This window comes from Arachis ipaensis, chromosome B03 (genome assembly GCF_000816755.2).
Source record: "Arachis ipaensis cultivar K30076 chromosome B03, Araip1.1, whole genome shotgun sequence".
Taxonomy (NCBI): Eukaryota; Viridiplantae; Streptophyta; class Magnoliopsida; order Fabales; family Fabaceae; genus Arachis; species Arachis ipaensis.
The window spans coordinates 61,240,895-61,256,827 of record NC_029787.2 but is presented as its reverse complement, the minus strand read 5'-3'; the positions used below and the strand labels follow the sequence as shown (position 1 = coordinate 61,256,827).

General features: G+C 38.0%; 1 pseudogene; it reads right to left on the bottom strand.

Annotated features, from left to right (window-relative positions):
- The window catches only part of LOC107633182, an 11,559-nt pseudogene extending 9,149 nt beyond the window's left edge, over positions 1-2,410 (bottom strand).

Here is a 15,933-nt window from a genome sequence, read left to right as displayed (position 1 = left end):
ACTCAAGAAATAAATTATACATAATTGGTACGTACTAAGAGTCCAGTAACATAGATATATCGTGAAAACTAATTCATATTAAATAATAAACTAACAATATAAATTTATTAATGAGAAGTATAATTTAGAGTACCTGATATAGAGTATTGTTGAGGAGGTATATTTGTGATATCTTGTAATGGTGTTGCCATGTTAGTTGGTCCACTTGATGTATCGATTTGTTTTGCTCGTCTAATACTCTCTCTGGCATGCCTTCTGGCAAGGTGTTGCTGCCTCTGTTCTTCACTCATATTTTGTCTTCGTTGTCTGGCATAGTCTTGCCAAGTTCGTCGACCACTTCCACGTGAATCTTCCATTGGTATGTTGTCAACTATAATTAATCAAAAAAACATATAAAAACAGTTATACACTTGTATTTAATGACAAAAAATAAATTACAGTAGATTTTATATTATATTTAGGCGAAGTGAGAAGAAAAGACAGAGGAGAAATGAAGGAAATTTTTTCTATTATGGAGAGATATGGAGTAACCAGTGAAGTGAGAGAGATTAAGAGAAAAAATTGGGAATAATACAATTGACACAGTAATTGATGTGAGAGGAATTAACTGATGCAGTAGTGGAGAATTAAGTAGTAGAATTCTGTAACTGATGCAGTAACGTGATGTGAGAGAAATTAAAGTGGAGAAGTTATATTGAGGTGAACATGGATGGAAATGAAGTAGTAGAATGCTGTAACTGGAGGTAGGTTACTAAAAAGGATAAAAATGGAAAAAAAAATTGGACACCAAAAATGGGTTTTCCCATTATATATTGTTATAGATGATCACCAACACATGCTCAATCCATATCATCAATCATTATCAAAAGTACTAAGCATTTAACATACTCTATCATTCCAACCTATCCTATGGTCATCTAGCCTAAGTTTTCACAAAACATTATATATTAAATACGAGAAACCAAAACCATACCTTGGCCGATTTCCTCGTATATCCCAAGACAAAGCACTTAGGCAAGATTATAAGTCTCAACACCAAAATTCAGCAACTAGTTCCAACTCCAAGCTTCCAGTTAAGCTTCCAACATTTCCGATTGTTTTGTATCACACATATATATACAAAATTCAATACCCACATATTTAATCAATGAACTCACTATGGTTTGAGAATTCTTACCGTACCCACAGACCAAATGAACCAAGCCCAACAATTCTTGCAAGTAAATCAAACCTAAAGTACCAAAACCAACAAAATCTCAACATATATACTCACAAAGTTTGAAATTAAAGGGGTAGAGAAACTGTAGTGAGAGTGACACTTACCTATAAAATTGTTGTGATAGATTTGCTCAACGCTTTGTTCCTCACCCGACACATTTGCCGCAAATAGAATAATACCCTCACATTCACACCCACTGCAGTTCACAACTACCGAGTTTAGATAATAATCCTTCGGCATGACCGGCCCTTCTGACCCTTCTGACATAAAATGCAGCATCCTTTCAGAACAATTTAGCAAGACATAGTTTTTAGACAACCAATCCAATCCCAAGATGAGATCAAGACCAGTCATCGGTGGACAAATCAAATCATGCACAAATTCACTCTGTTTAACTCGGAATGACACTTGTGGACATCCTAACCTAGTTACAACGGTTTCTGAAGTAGCATTATGCACCATTAGATTATAACCCAAAATCACAATCTTCAATCCTAGTTTACTAGCCTTTTCAAATGCTATAAATGAATGCATCACTCCCGAATCAAACAAAGCAGTTAAAAGTTTACCGGCTACTTCACAATTACCTATGATTAATGTCTCGGATCCCTCAGCACCTACTGCAGAAGTAGTGAATACTCTTCCCGGCTGCTGTACTCTACCGGTCTCAACCTTCTTCTCTGGACAATTCCAAACCAGGTGCCTGGGTTGTCCATAGAAGTAGCATACCCCTGATTCCAATCTGCACAGGACTCTAGGATGATACTTCCCACACCTCTGACAGCTTGGATCACCCTGTGGCTATTTTTCATGCATTCTTCCTTGATTGGCATTGTTATTCGGCCTTTTAAAGTTAGTTTGACCCTGAGTATGCTGTAGAATAATACATCCACGCTTGAAATTTCTGCCCCTCAGTGCGAAATTCCTTTATTGGGCCCTTTGAAAAGGCATCTAGTGACTTCCTTTCTTTACTGCCACCTTCCTCATACAGTCCTCAACCACCCTACACTTATTCACAAGTTCAAAAAATACCCTAATCTCCATCAGTGCAACGGAGCTCAGAATATCACTCTAAAAGCCTCCCTCGTACTTAATACATTTCCACTCAACAAAATTCTCAGGCGCATGTTGACAGAGTTGGGAAAATCGGGACAGTTCTTCAAACTTGTTAGTATATTCAGTAACAGTCATCTGGCCTTGTTTTAATTGAAGTAATTCAAGCTCCTTGGCATTTCTGAACGAACTAAGAAAGTAATTTCTATAGAATTCTCTTCGGAACACTTCCCAAGGGATCACAATACCATCTGGCTGCAGGATACATTGTGTTCCCTGTCACTAGTACTGGGCCTCACCTTGCAACTGGTAAGTCCCGAATTCAACCCACTGCTCCTCGGGATCCTACTGAGCCTGCAGTGCCCGTTATATAGCCTGAATCCAGTTATCTACTTTAGAGGATGCACTTTTAGAAAGGAGGCGAGAGTCATTGGCCCTTTTTCTCCGTTGTTTCTATTGTTCCCGTTATTCATCTGGTTTTCCAACGATTCGGCGGTTGCCTGCATAGCCGCAACCATGTTTCCCAGGCAGCCATAATGCCTACAAGGTTGTTCCCTGCTGGTTCAGGACTAGCATTGCCTAATTTAGCTCTGCTGATGAACGGATTTTTGATGGTATAGAATTTCATGAATGAATCCTCGTTGCAAGTTAGTTTCTAAACCAACAAATAATCCTTTCATAAAAAAAATTAGTTGTCACAAGTAACAAACCCCTATAAAAATAACCGAAGTATTTAAACCTCGGGTCGTCTCTCTAAGGAATTGCAAGGAAGTGTTCTTGTTATTGGTTATGAGATGTATATTTTGGGGTTTTGAATAAGGAACAAGAAAAGTAAATTGCAAGAATTAAACTAATAACTAATAAAGTACTTGGCAATGAATGAGAACTAGAAGTCTTATCCTCATTATCTTCCTCAATTGTGACATCAATTGTCCATTGTTCCCACTTAGTCAACCTCTAACTATGAAGGAAAGTCAAGTGGATAAATCAATTTGAATCCTCAAGTCCTAGTCAACTCCTAAGGAAAGACTAAATTTAGTGGATTTCAAATCAATTAGCAACTTTCAATTATCAATCAACAAAAGAGTTTGACAACTCAAGAGTCTCCAATTACTCAACCAATGTCAAGAGGAGAAAAATCTACTCTAGCATCCTTCCAAGAATTTTCTCAAACACTTGGAAGGAATAAAAGGAAAGCAAGATAAAATTGCAAGAAATAGAGATCTACAAGTACTAATTGCAAGGAAATTAAAAGCAACAATTCAAATCAACAATAAGAGAAATCAAACCTAAATTGCATTAAAAGGAAAATGGGAGAAACAAGAGTGCACCAACAACAAAGTAAACAATTACAAGAATTCAAATGCTAAACTAGGAGAAGAAAGGTGGAGGAATAAGAATTTGCAAAGGAAAAATGAATCAAAGCATGAATTAAACCTAAATCTAAGAAATCTTAATCTACATTTAACCTAATTCTAGAGAGAAGAGAGAGCTTCTTTCTCTAGAAACTAACTAAAGCATGTTCAAAACTAAACTATGACTCCCCCTTCCCTTCAATTCTTGGGTTCAATAGCATCAGAAATGAGTTGGATTGGACCCAAAATGAGTCAGAAATCGCTGGCCACGAGTTGCTCAAAATGGCCCATGCTGATCCTGCTACGCGCATGCATGGGTGATGCGTGTGCATCATCTAACTGTAAGGCAACTATGGAAACTTTTCTATCATTTTGAAGCCCTGGATGTTAGCTTTCCAATGCAACTAGAACCTCCTCATTTGGACTTCTTTAGCTCATGTTATGATCATTTGAGTACAAAGAGGTCAGGATTGACAGCTCAGCAATTCCTTCATTTCTTCATGAGTTCTCCATTTTTACATGCATTTCTCTTCACTTCTTCCATCTAATATTTGACTTATGAACCTGAAATCACTCAACAAACATATCAAGGCATCGAATGGAATTAGAGTGAATTAAAATTGGCAAATTTAAGGCCTAAAAAGCATGTTTTCACACTTAAGCACAATTTAAGGAGAATTTATATAACCATGCTATTTCATTGAATAAATATGGGAAAAGGTGATAAAATCCCCCAAGTTAAGCACAACATAAACTACAAAATTGGAGTTTATCAAATCTCCCCATACTTAAACCAAGCATGTCCTCATGTTAAGAATAGAGAAGGACAAGAAAAGGGGGTATGAACATTTATTCAATGCAAATAGACTATATGCACTTATCTATATGAATGCAACTAAATGCTTCTACCTACTTGGTTAACAATAAATAAAACTCCAAGAACATATATGAACAAATAGGGCTAAGATAATATGACGATTCATGAATCCCACCAATTCGAATATCAAAATAAAGTTCAAATACACTTGCAAGAAGAAAGCTCATGAAAGCCGGGAACAAGGAATTGAGCATCGAACCCTCACCGGATGTGTATTCGCTCTAGTCACTCAAGTGTATAGGGTCGATGCACTCAATCTCCTCTAATCATGCTTTCTAAGATTTGTTTTTTATCTAACAATCAATAATTATTCAATGCATACTGATGCATGAGCATTTTCGTCGACTAGGAATTTAATTTCAAAAATAAGATTCGCGTTGTAAGTATAGTTCCGAGCCAACCAGTAATGCTCAAATCAGGTATTCCAATTCAAAACAAAATATAACCGAGAGTCTCTCAACCTCGGGTCATTCTCCCTAGGAATGCAAATGAAATGTTACGCTTTCGGTTGTTAAGAGGACAAATGGGGGTTTTGTGATCAAAGAACAAAAGGATTAAAAGAACTAAGCAATTATCAAAATTGTAATTAATGTAAATAAAGAAGAAATGTGATCAAAACTAGTGAAAATGCAAGGAATGCAATAAAGAGCCTTGACTTGGGAATGAGAATCCAAGGAATTATATCATCGCCATAACCACAACTATGATAATTATGATGAGTCATTCTCGCCTAGTCAACCCCAACCATCGAGGAGTAAGTAAAGCAAGCATAATTGACCTTAATCCATAAGTCCTAACTCACTTACTAAACTAGTTAAAAAAAGGCTAGCGTCAATGGAAACAAGAGTCAACTAACTACCCAAGAATTACCACTAAATGTCGGACATTATGACTCTAGTTGCCTAGGAACTCAAACCACAAGCCAAGGTGGGAAAAAGTACTCAAATTCTAGAGTTGGCATTTTCACAACCACCTTGTGTACATAAAATAAAAACATGGAAAATTGCAAAGAAAAATGGAAAACTATAACCAACTATCAACAAAACCAAACATAAACAAACAATCAAACATAAAGGAAGCATGAAACATAAAATTCATTAATCAAAACTTCAAGAAACACAAAATTGCAATATGAACAAAGTAACTTGATCCAAAAGGAAGTGAAAGTAAAAGTGCTTTAATTAAAGAGGAAATTGAGAGTACTTACAATTGAAGAAGTAAAAATCCAAATTCAAAGCTTGCTATAAAATGCTACAATTGAAATTGATAAACCCTAAGAGAGCAATGCTACACTACACTACTCCTACTCCTAATACTATGAAAATTATGTAAAAATGCTCCAATGCCTCCCCTATGTCCCCCTTTGATAAGTGTTGAAGTCCCCTTTATATAGCACACCCAAACAGTATTTCAGCCTTCAAAAAATGAGCCAAGGGCCTCGAAATTCGCACAGCACGTGTTTCATTAATGAAATCATGTGCAGGGACCTGTGCAGACGCACAAACGTGTGCATCCGCAAATGCGGCTGAAAATTGACATGTGCGTACGCACAGGTGCTCGTGCGTACTCACACATGGAAATTCTCGCTTGTGCGTGCGCACGCACACTTCGCTGTGTGTACTTTTTCTTGCTTTCTTCATGTTTTCTCCCTTGTACATGCTTTCCTCCACTTTTGGCTATCCATTCTTGCCTCCAAGGCCTGAAATCGCTCACAAACCATATCACGACATCGAATGACATAAAAGTGGAATTAAAAATCATTAATCTAAGCATTAAAATGCATGCTTTCACATATAGAATTAAATTAGGGATCAAACATAAAAGTATGCTATTTTAGTGATTAAGTGTGAGTTCATGTGCTAGAATCCATTCAAACCAAGCCAGAATACATAAGAAAATATGGACTCATCACATACATACATATATCATCAGGTCTTTTCATAGGTTGTAATGGGCCTAGGGTGAAGGTAAGGATGCATATATGGTCAAGTGAGCTTGAAATTTGAATCTTTGATTAACCTAAGCTCTCACCAAACACATATAACAACCTATACAATTCTAATATAATGCCTAGCTACCCATGATTCCTACTTTATTTTTTCATATACTCATGCAATTTCTTTAATTCACATTCCATATGCATTGTTATTATTATTTTACTTTGGGACATTTTTGTCCCCTTTTATTGCTTTTCTTTTTCTCTTTTTTCTTTTTCTTTCATATATTTTCTTTCTTTTTATTTTTCTGTATCTTTTTTTTTCTTTTCAATCTGAAATATTGACGAAGCCCCAGCGGTGTATTGGTAGATTTCTCTTTAATAACACCTCGTTGTGAGTATAGTTCTACCAACAACAATCCTCGGGGGTCAAATTTAGAAGAGGGATTTGGTTGTCACAAGTTCAACCCCAATAGAAATAACCGAAGTATTCAAACCTCGGGTCGTCTCACAAGGAATGGGCAAACATGTACTTCGACATTGGTTAGAAATCCGGGGTTGTGAGTTATGAGCAAGAAAATAAATGGAAATCTTAACAAGCAAGTAATCTTAAATTGCAATAAACTAATTCAACCACCTAAGTAAAACTTGAGCAATTCCAATGAACAAGCAATATTCTATTTAATTCTACTTAAACCAAACAAGTAACTATAACTAAGGCAATTGAAATTGGAAATTGGGTTCAAATATGAATGATAAAAACAACTCTTAACTAGGCATGGGAATTGGGATCACAATCCTTGTCCAACAACTATATCTTGACAATTATGAGGAACCAAGCTCATTAAGTCTACCCCCAAAGTCTTAAGTACGTGATATCTACCCATAGACTTGAGGTATGTCAAATGGCTTTGGCCACATCAACCCATATGTCCCAACCTACCTACTAATTAAATTAGTAGTGGGTTGGCGTCAATGAGTATCAAATTGACCACCAAGGGCTCCGAAATCATCAGATCTATTAGACCCAATGACTCAAGTTTACCCAATTCCCTTGACCTAGGACAAGAGTGGAAAATACTACTCCATAATCAAAGTAAACAATTCATCAAACACTTGGTAAGAATTAATAAAAGACATGTTCAAAATAGCAATTAAATTGAATTCCACAAATACCCACTAACAATTATCAACATACAATCAAGTAATCAACAAGATTAAACATAAAAATCATCAATGTAACATCAACAAGTCAAGATTCACAACATTCATGAAATGGGTATAAGATGACAATTGACAAGATTCATAAAACTATCACTAGATGTAAGCAAGATCGTAACAAGAAATTCAAATTTAACAATTAAAACTGCAATTAACAAAATCCAATTCGCAAATCAACAAGAGAAGATCAAAATGGAAACTAGATCTAGAGAGGAACAAGGGTTTCTCTCTCTAGAATAACCAAAGAACCAAAAACTAGCTAAAATTTTTGTGTCCTAGTGTGAAATGAGTCATCTCCTTTTCCCCCTAGCATCCTTGGGTCTTTTCCATGGAGAAACAGCTTGAAATTGGGCCTCCTTGGCCTCAGAAATCGCCAGGCATGATTTCTCTTAATGAGGTCACGTGTAGCTTCCCACGCGTGCGCGCCAAGTGCGTGCGCGCACCGATTGCTTTCATGATCCACGCGTGCGCGCCAGTTGCGCGTGCGCGTCAATAGGAATCTTCCAATCTGCGCGGATGCGTCCATCCTTTCGCGCCGCTTCCAGCCAATCCCATCCACGCGTGCACGTGGAGTGCGCGGACGCGCCGATAGTATTGCTCCCAAGACTTCAATTCTTCATGTTCCTCCCTTTTTGTACATGCTTTCTCCCTCTCTTCTAAGTCATTCCTACCCTATAATTCCTGAAATTACTCAACAAAAACATCACGGCATCGAATGGCAATAGAAGAGGATTAAAATATGATAATTTCAAGGCAAAATCAGGATGTTTTCATCATAGAGTAATATTGGGAAGCGAACACAAAACCATGCATTTCTTGTGAATAAGTGTGAGAAATATTGATAAAATCCCCTGATGCCAGGGCATTTTGGCCAGTTTCACTGACCTTTTCTTTACTGTTTTTAAGGTAGTTTCATGCATTTTCTTAGGAAATAAGCTAGTTTTGGGTAGATATTCACTTACATCTTGATTCAAGCATACATTGTGCACTTTACATGATTTCATGAGAATTTTGCATGAATTATATGATAAATTGGATGATGCATGATCCCATGATTAAGAGCAAGACTTTGATGCACTTAAATATTGTCACTAACATTGGAAGGAACCCACACAAGCTCCAATAAGCCACGTTAACTCCCACGTTAACCTAGTTAACGTGGAAGCTAACGTGAAGAAGGGAGGTGATCACCAACGTTAGTGACACTCAACATTGTCACTAACGTTGGAATGAGCCACACAAGCCACTATGAGCCACATTAACTCCCACGTTAACTTAGTTAACGTAGAAGTTAATGTGGGCAAAAGTCCCACCTGGCAGCCTGACCATGCCTTCTTCAAACACGCATAACTTGAGCCACAAAGCTCCAAATGAGGTGATTCCAGTGGCATTGGAAATTAGGATTCTAGAGCTTTCCAAGAATATATGGCACTACATGGTTGACACTAAATTTAAGGGAGAAAACCTGCCCCGAAAGTGCAATGATGAACATGGTATCAACCTGTATTAAGGCCAACTGACCTCTTCACCTTCCAAGAAGTATAACTCGAGTTGTAGAGCTCCAAATGATGCGCTTCCAAAGGCATTGGTAAGTAGACACCCAGGGCTTTCCAACCGTATATAATAGTATGGGGTAGACACTAAGTTTGAGCTTCAGAAACTGGCAATAATGAAGCCCTGATCGCTAGCGTTAATGGCACTCAAGTTTTCCATTAACACTAGCAACTATGCCAGCAACCATGTCCACTTCAAAGGAGCATAACTTGATCTACAGAGGTCCAATTGAGGTGATTCAAGTTGCGTTAGAAAGCTGACATTCAGAGCTTTCCAATGATATATAATATTCTATAGTGGGCATGAAATTGGAGTACATACAAGAGGCATCTTTTAAGCCCCAAAAACACCAACTGGGCAGCAAGTGCTACGTTAGCCACAATAACTTTAACACTAACGCCACACTTGTAACGTTAGTGTGGCTAACTTTAGCACTAACTTTAGCACCTGGACCTCAACTTGACTCACTCTCTCTCAAGTCCACTTCAAAGCTCAAGCAAGCAAGCCCACAATTGTCAACCAATCAAGTCCACAAGAAGCATCTAGAATAGGAATTTTCATTTTTGTAGAGCAATGATCGACTAACTCTTTACATTGGGTTAGAGAGCTCTATTGTGATTCAATGGATTAAGTGTAGTTCTTATTCTTTTTCTTCTTTCTTTCCTCATGATTTTACTAGAGAGCTTTCGATCTTCATCCAATTGGGTAGTTATCTTGGAAAAGAAACTATTTATACTTGGATCTCTTCTGAACCTTGGAAGTGGAATGAAGAGATCATGCTAGAAATGCTTTCTCATGCTGGACCAAATTGGGTGTGGATGGATATGTGACTATAATCCTTCCAACACTTGATTTGGGAAATGCATGTGGTATAATCAGTGACCTTACTTCATCTCTTCCCATGAGCAATTGACCAAGGAATTGGCTATTGATCAAGATTTGAGAGATTGAATTCCAAGAAATTGGAATTCGATCAATTAAGATTGCCAAGGAGATCAATGAATGCATTGATTGAGGAAGAGATGAGAATGAACTTGATCCAGAGGATTGCAATATCTCTTGATCCCAATGTTTATTTTATTTTTTAGTTCTTGCATTTTATTTTCTTGCCATTTTACTTCTCTGCACTTTATTGCTTTCTTTACTTTCATGCAATTTACATTTCCGTGCTGCTTATCACTCCAATATGATTCGTCTAACTAGAATAATCAATTAACTATTGATTGCTTAATCCATTAATCTCTGTGGGATTCGACCTCACTCTATTGTGAGTTTTACTTGACGACAATTCGGTACACTTGCCGAAGGGAGATTTGTTGAGAGACAAGTTTTCCGTGTGTCATGTTTATGGTGCCGTTGCCGGGGATTAATTGTGATTAACAAACTACCGGTTGATTGATTTACTAGATTAGACACTTTTCTTTTGTCTTTATTTTCTTTTGCTAACCAACTGTTTGTGATATTGCCTCACTAGGAATTTCCTCATCTGTGACAAGGGGAATTCCAAATCTCTTTTATCTTGGTGATTGTTATTTGATACAGAGTATTTTGTAGAAAAATGGAGAATAGATCATCCTTTGGTCAATCAAACTTCATGGGAAACTCTCCACCACCACAGAATGATTTACATTACTATGCTCATGGTGGATGGGAGTATCAAGGACATGAAATGGGGTGCTTCTCAGGGTCACAAAATGGTTCATATTTTGATGACTTTGATCGCTACTCAAGTTGTATCTAGGAAGATCAAAACCAAAGAAATTTCACTTATTCACACCCCATTCATCAAGAGCCATCATCCTTTAATTATTCAACCTCACCTCTGAGCCTTTCGCACCAAGACCCCTCACCACTTGGATATGCCTCAACAGAAAATTCCTTTCCACATCCATATAATTCATCTCACCACTCACACAATGCATTCCATTACACACAAAATTCTTCTCACAGTCCACAAAACCCATATCATTACTCACAAAAGTCATACCATTCTCAGAACATAAAACCACAAAACAACCAATTCCATTCACAAAGTAGCCACCCTCAACCTCTAAATTTCACCCCAGCTGCACACCCTCCCCTCGAGGATAAGCTATCAAGGATAGAGAACCTACTGGCAATGCTCTTGGAAGAATCTAAGGACACAAAGACTTTCCAAGAGGAAGTAAAAACCATTATGCAGAACCGGTGGGTTGCCATTAAGAAGCTTGAGGCACAAGTTGGATATCTATCAAAACAAATCACTACCCACAATTATCTCAATGATACCATGGCAAACCCAAGGGAGGAATCAGAAGAACAAGAAAGAGAGGCACCCATACCAAGTGAGATTTCTATGAAGAAGGAGGAGGTTATGAGAGTATATAAGCCTAAGGCTCCATACCCACAGAGGTTACTAGTGGTGACAAAGGAACATGCAAACTCACTCCCAAAAGACTCAATGCAACATCATGTAGAAGAAAGGGAGGAAGTCAATCAAGGGAGTCCACACTCCAAGGAAACAGAGAGTTGCATAGAGGGGGAGTTCATTGAACCACCAATTCAAGAAGTTCTTGATGAAGAGGATGCTCCAACCATCATACAATACCCAAGTCCTGAAATCAAGGTGGTAAAGGCAATCAACATGAACACTAACAAAAGGATAGTGACCAAGAAAAGAAGGACAATATTCATGAAGAAGAAAAGGTCAACCAAAAGCCATCCCACCCCTACCGCAATAAGCAAGTTTACTCAAGCTAACAACAGAAGAAGGCTTGCTGGGGAGAGGCACTCAAAACAAGGGGCATTAACTGGCTCCTCTTTCCTCTTGAGGTCATTCCTCTTAACAAACTGGAAGAAGAGGAAGAAAGTCGTGAACAACATGTCAAGCTAATGACATTAAAAGAGCGCTTGTTGGGAGGCAACCCAACCGTAGGTAACATTTCCTTTCTTTGCTTAGTTTACTTTCAATAATTTGGCATATGATTTCACTCTAAGTTTGGTGTTGCCATGCAACAATTTGAATTTCAATCTTCACTGGGTACTTGCAACATTCTAGATTGACAGTGGCACACTAAGTTTGGTGTTGCCACTTAACTTTCATGTCACACTTCATTTTAAAGACATTCATGATCCATCATAAACCCCGTCACCACTGTTTTAATTGTTGCTTGAGTATAAGTAATCATTCTATGTCTGGTGTGGGAAGGGGAAGAATAGGAGGAAAAGGGCAACAACAATGAAGATAAAATACAAGGTGGTAAAGTTCCTTTCTCCTCTTACTTATTTTTAGCACTTTAATTTGCATGATTGTCTTCTATGTTCTTTGTATGTATGTGTGCTTTCTCCTTGTGAATAAGCATGTCAATTCTGTCTTTTAAACTTTTTTACTGATTAAGGCTGTGTTTTCTAGTCTGAATGTCATTACTGCATCCTTACTTTGCTTACTAGTATGCTTATCCCTTTTGAATCAAATGAAAAGAGAATGAGTGTTTTATAAAAGACCAGAGTAGAGTTCATACTATGGAGTAAGTTCCTGAGTTTGTGGTGTGGTCATAAGTTAGCTAAGTTGGTTCAACCACAAGGTGGGAAGACAACTATCTGTCCTGAATCATATGCTTTGAACACATCCCATGAGACTAGCTAAATAAGAAGATCCTAATAAGAAAAAGGGAAAGAACAATAACGGTTGAAAAAGAAAAGAAAAAGAGTAAGCAATAAGGCTGGGCACCAATGGTTTTAATCTCGAGGCATGTGTCTGTGGTGCTCCTGTGTGAGGGATCTACTTGGATGAATAAGCTCTTAAGGGTGCCTTATCACTTGGTAACTTGTTAACTAACTCGGGATTATCAGCTGAAAGTCCACTATCAAGAGTAACCCTCAATACAGAGCATTTAGTAACCCAAAGAGGTGCTGGACACCAAGGTCTCAAGAAAAGAAAATAAATAAACTATGTGCCTGTGGTGTGTATGTATGGGGGAGAGACTTGAGCAAGTAAGTCCTTAGGGGTGCTTCAACACCTAGCACCTTGAACCAACTGGTTCGGGAGTGTTGGCTGAAAGCTTATTTTAAAGAGTTGCCCCCTTACAGAGCACTTAGCTTAAGAACAAAAATAAGCCCTGAAATGACAACAAAAGAATCAATGAATAAAAGTCTCATGGGATGCAATCACAGTGAGTATTCTAGGACATGATAAAGGTCTGAAAGCTAAGAATGAACCAAAGTTGCTATGCATGAAACCACCATAAAACCAGGGACATGACTTCCACAAGAATGACTCATTTCTCTTGGCATTCCATTCATCATTCTCTTGTTCCAGTACTTGCTTAGGGACAAGCAAGCTTTAAGTTTGGTGTTGTGATGCCAGGGCATTTTGGCCAGTTTCACTGACCTTTTCTTTACTGTTTTTAAGGTAGTTTCATGCATTTTCTTAGGAAATAAGCTAGTTTTGGGTAGATATTCACTTACATCTTGATTCAAGCATACATTGTGCACTTTACATGATTTCATGAGAATTTTGCATGAATTATATGATAAATTGGATGATGCATGAGCCCATGATTAAGAGCGAGACTTTGATGCACTTTGTTTGATTGATCTCAGGCCAAAAGAAGAAGAGAAGAGCCACGTTAGTAGCTACGTTAGTTACACTAACGTGGGCACTAACGTGGAAGGAAGGAAAGCCACAACGTTAGTGAGAAAAGTTAGTGGCATTAACTTTGAAGAAAGGAAATGGAGCCAACGTTAGTGAGACTTAACATTATCACTAACGTTGGCCAAGTCACAATAAGCCACGTTAACTCCCACGTTAACTTAGTTAACATAGCCTCTAACGTTAAGAAGTAAAGGGGAAGCCAACGTTAGTGACACCCAACATTGTCACTAACGTTGGAATGAGCCACACAAGCCACTATGAGCCACGTTAACTCCCACGTTAACTTAGTAACGTGGGCAAAAGTCCCACCTGGCAGCCTGACCATGCCTTCTTCAAACACGCATAACTTGAGCCACAAAGCTCCAAATGAGGTGATTCTAGTGGCATTGAAAAGTAGGATTCCAGAGCTTTCCAAGCATATATGGCACTACATGGTTGACACTAAATTTAAGGGACAAAACCTGCCCCGAAAGTGCAATGATGAACATGGTATCAACCTGTATTGAGGCCAACTGACCTCTTCACCTTCCAAGAAGTATAACTCTAGTTGTAGAGCTCCAAATGATGCGCTTCCAAAGGCATTGGAAAGTAGACACCCAGGGATTTCCAACAATATATAATAGTATGGGGTGGACACTAAGTTTGAGCTTCAGAAACTGGCAATAATGAAGCCCTGATCGCTAGCGTTAATGGCACTCAAGTTTTCCATTAACGCTAGCAACTATGCCAGTGACCATGTCCACTTCAAAGGAGCATAACTTGAGCTACAGAGGTTCAATTGAGGTGATTCGAGTTGCGTTAGAAAGCTGACATTCAGAGCTTTCCAATGATATATATTACTTTATAGTGGGCATGAAATTGGAGCACCAACAAGAGGTATCTTTTAAGCCCCAAAAACACCAACTGGGCAGCAAGTGCAACGTTAGCCACAATAACTTTAACACTAACGCCACACTTGTAATGTTAGTGTAGCTAACTTTAGCACTAACTTTAGCACCTGGACCTCAACTTGACTCACTCCCTCTCAAGTCCACTTCAAAGCTCAAGCAAGCAAGCCCACAATTGTCAACCAATCAAGTTCACAAGAAGCATCTAGAATAGGAATTTTTATTTAATTGTAATTTGCTTTTAATTTCATTTTGTAATTTAGGAAAGCCTATATAAAGGCCTTAGTTTTTACATTGAAGAGAGCAACTAACTCTTTACACTGGGTTAGAGAGCTCTATTGTAATTTAATGGATTAAGTGTAGTTCTTATTCTTCTTCTTCTTTCTTTCCTCTTGATTTTACTAGAGGGCTTTCGATCTTCATCCAATTGGGTAGTTATCTTGGAAAAGAAACTATTTATACTTGGATCTCTTCTGAACCTTGGAAGAGGAATGAAGAGATCATGCTAGAAATGCTTTCTCATGCTGGACCAAATTGGGTGTGGATGGATATGTGACTATAATCCTTCCAACACTTGATTCGGGAAATGCATGTCGTTTAATCAGTGACCTTACTTCATCTCTTCTCATGAGCAATTGACCAAGGAATTGGCTATTGATCAAGATTTGAGAGATTGAATTCCAAGAAATTGGAATTCGATCAATTAAGATTGCCAAGGAGATCAATGAATGCATTGATTGAGGAAGAGATGAGAATGAACTTGATCCGGAGGATTGCAATATCTCTTGATCCCAATGTTCATTTTATTTTTTAGTTCTTACATTTTATTTTCTTGCCATTTTACTTCTCTGCACTTTATTGCTTTCTTTACTTTCATGCAATTTACATTTCCGTGTTGCTTATCACTCCAATATGATTCGTCTAACTAGAATAATCAATTAACCATTGATTGCTTAATCCGTTAATCTTTGTGGGATTTGACCTCACTCTATTGTGAATTTTACTTGATGACAATTTGGTACACTTGCCGAAGGAAGATTTGTTGAGAGACAAGTTTTCCGTGCATCATCCCCCAAAATAGGCGCAAGATAAACCACGAAATCGGGGTTTATCAAATCTCCCCACACTTAAACCAAGCATGTCCTCATGCTTAAAAAAAATAAAGAGACCAAAAATTATGATGGGAAAGGATTTATGA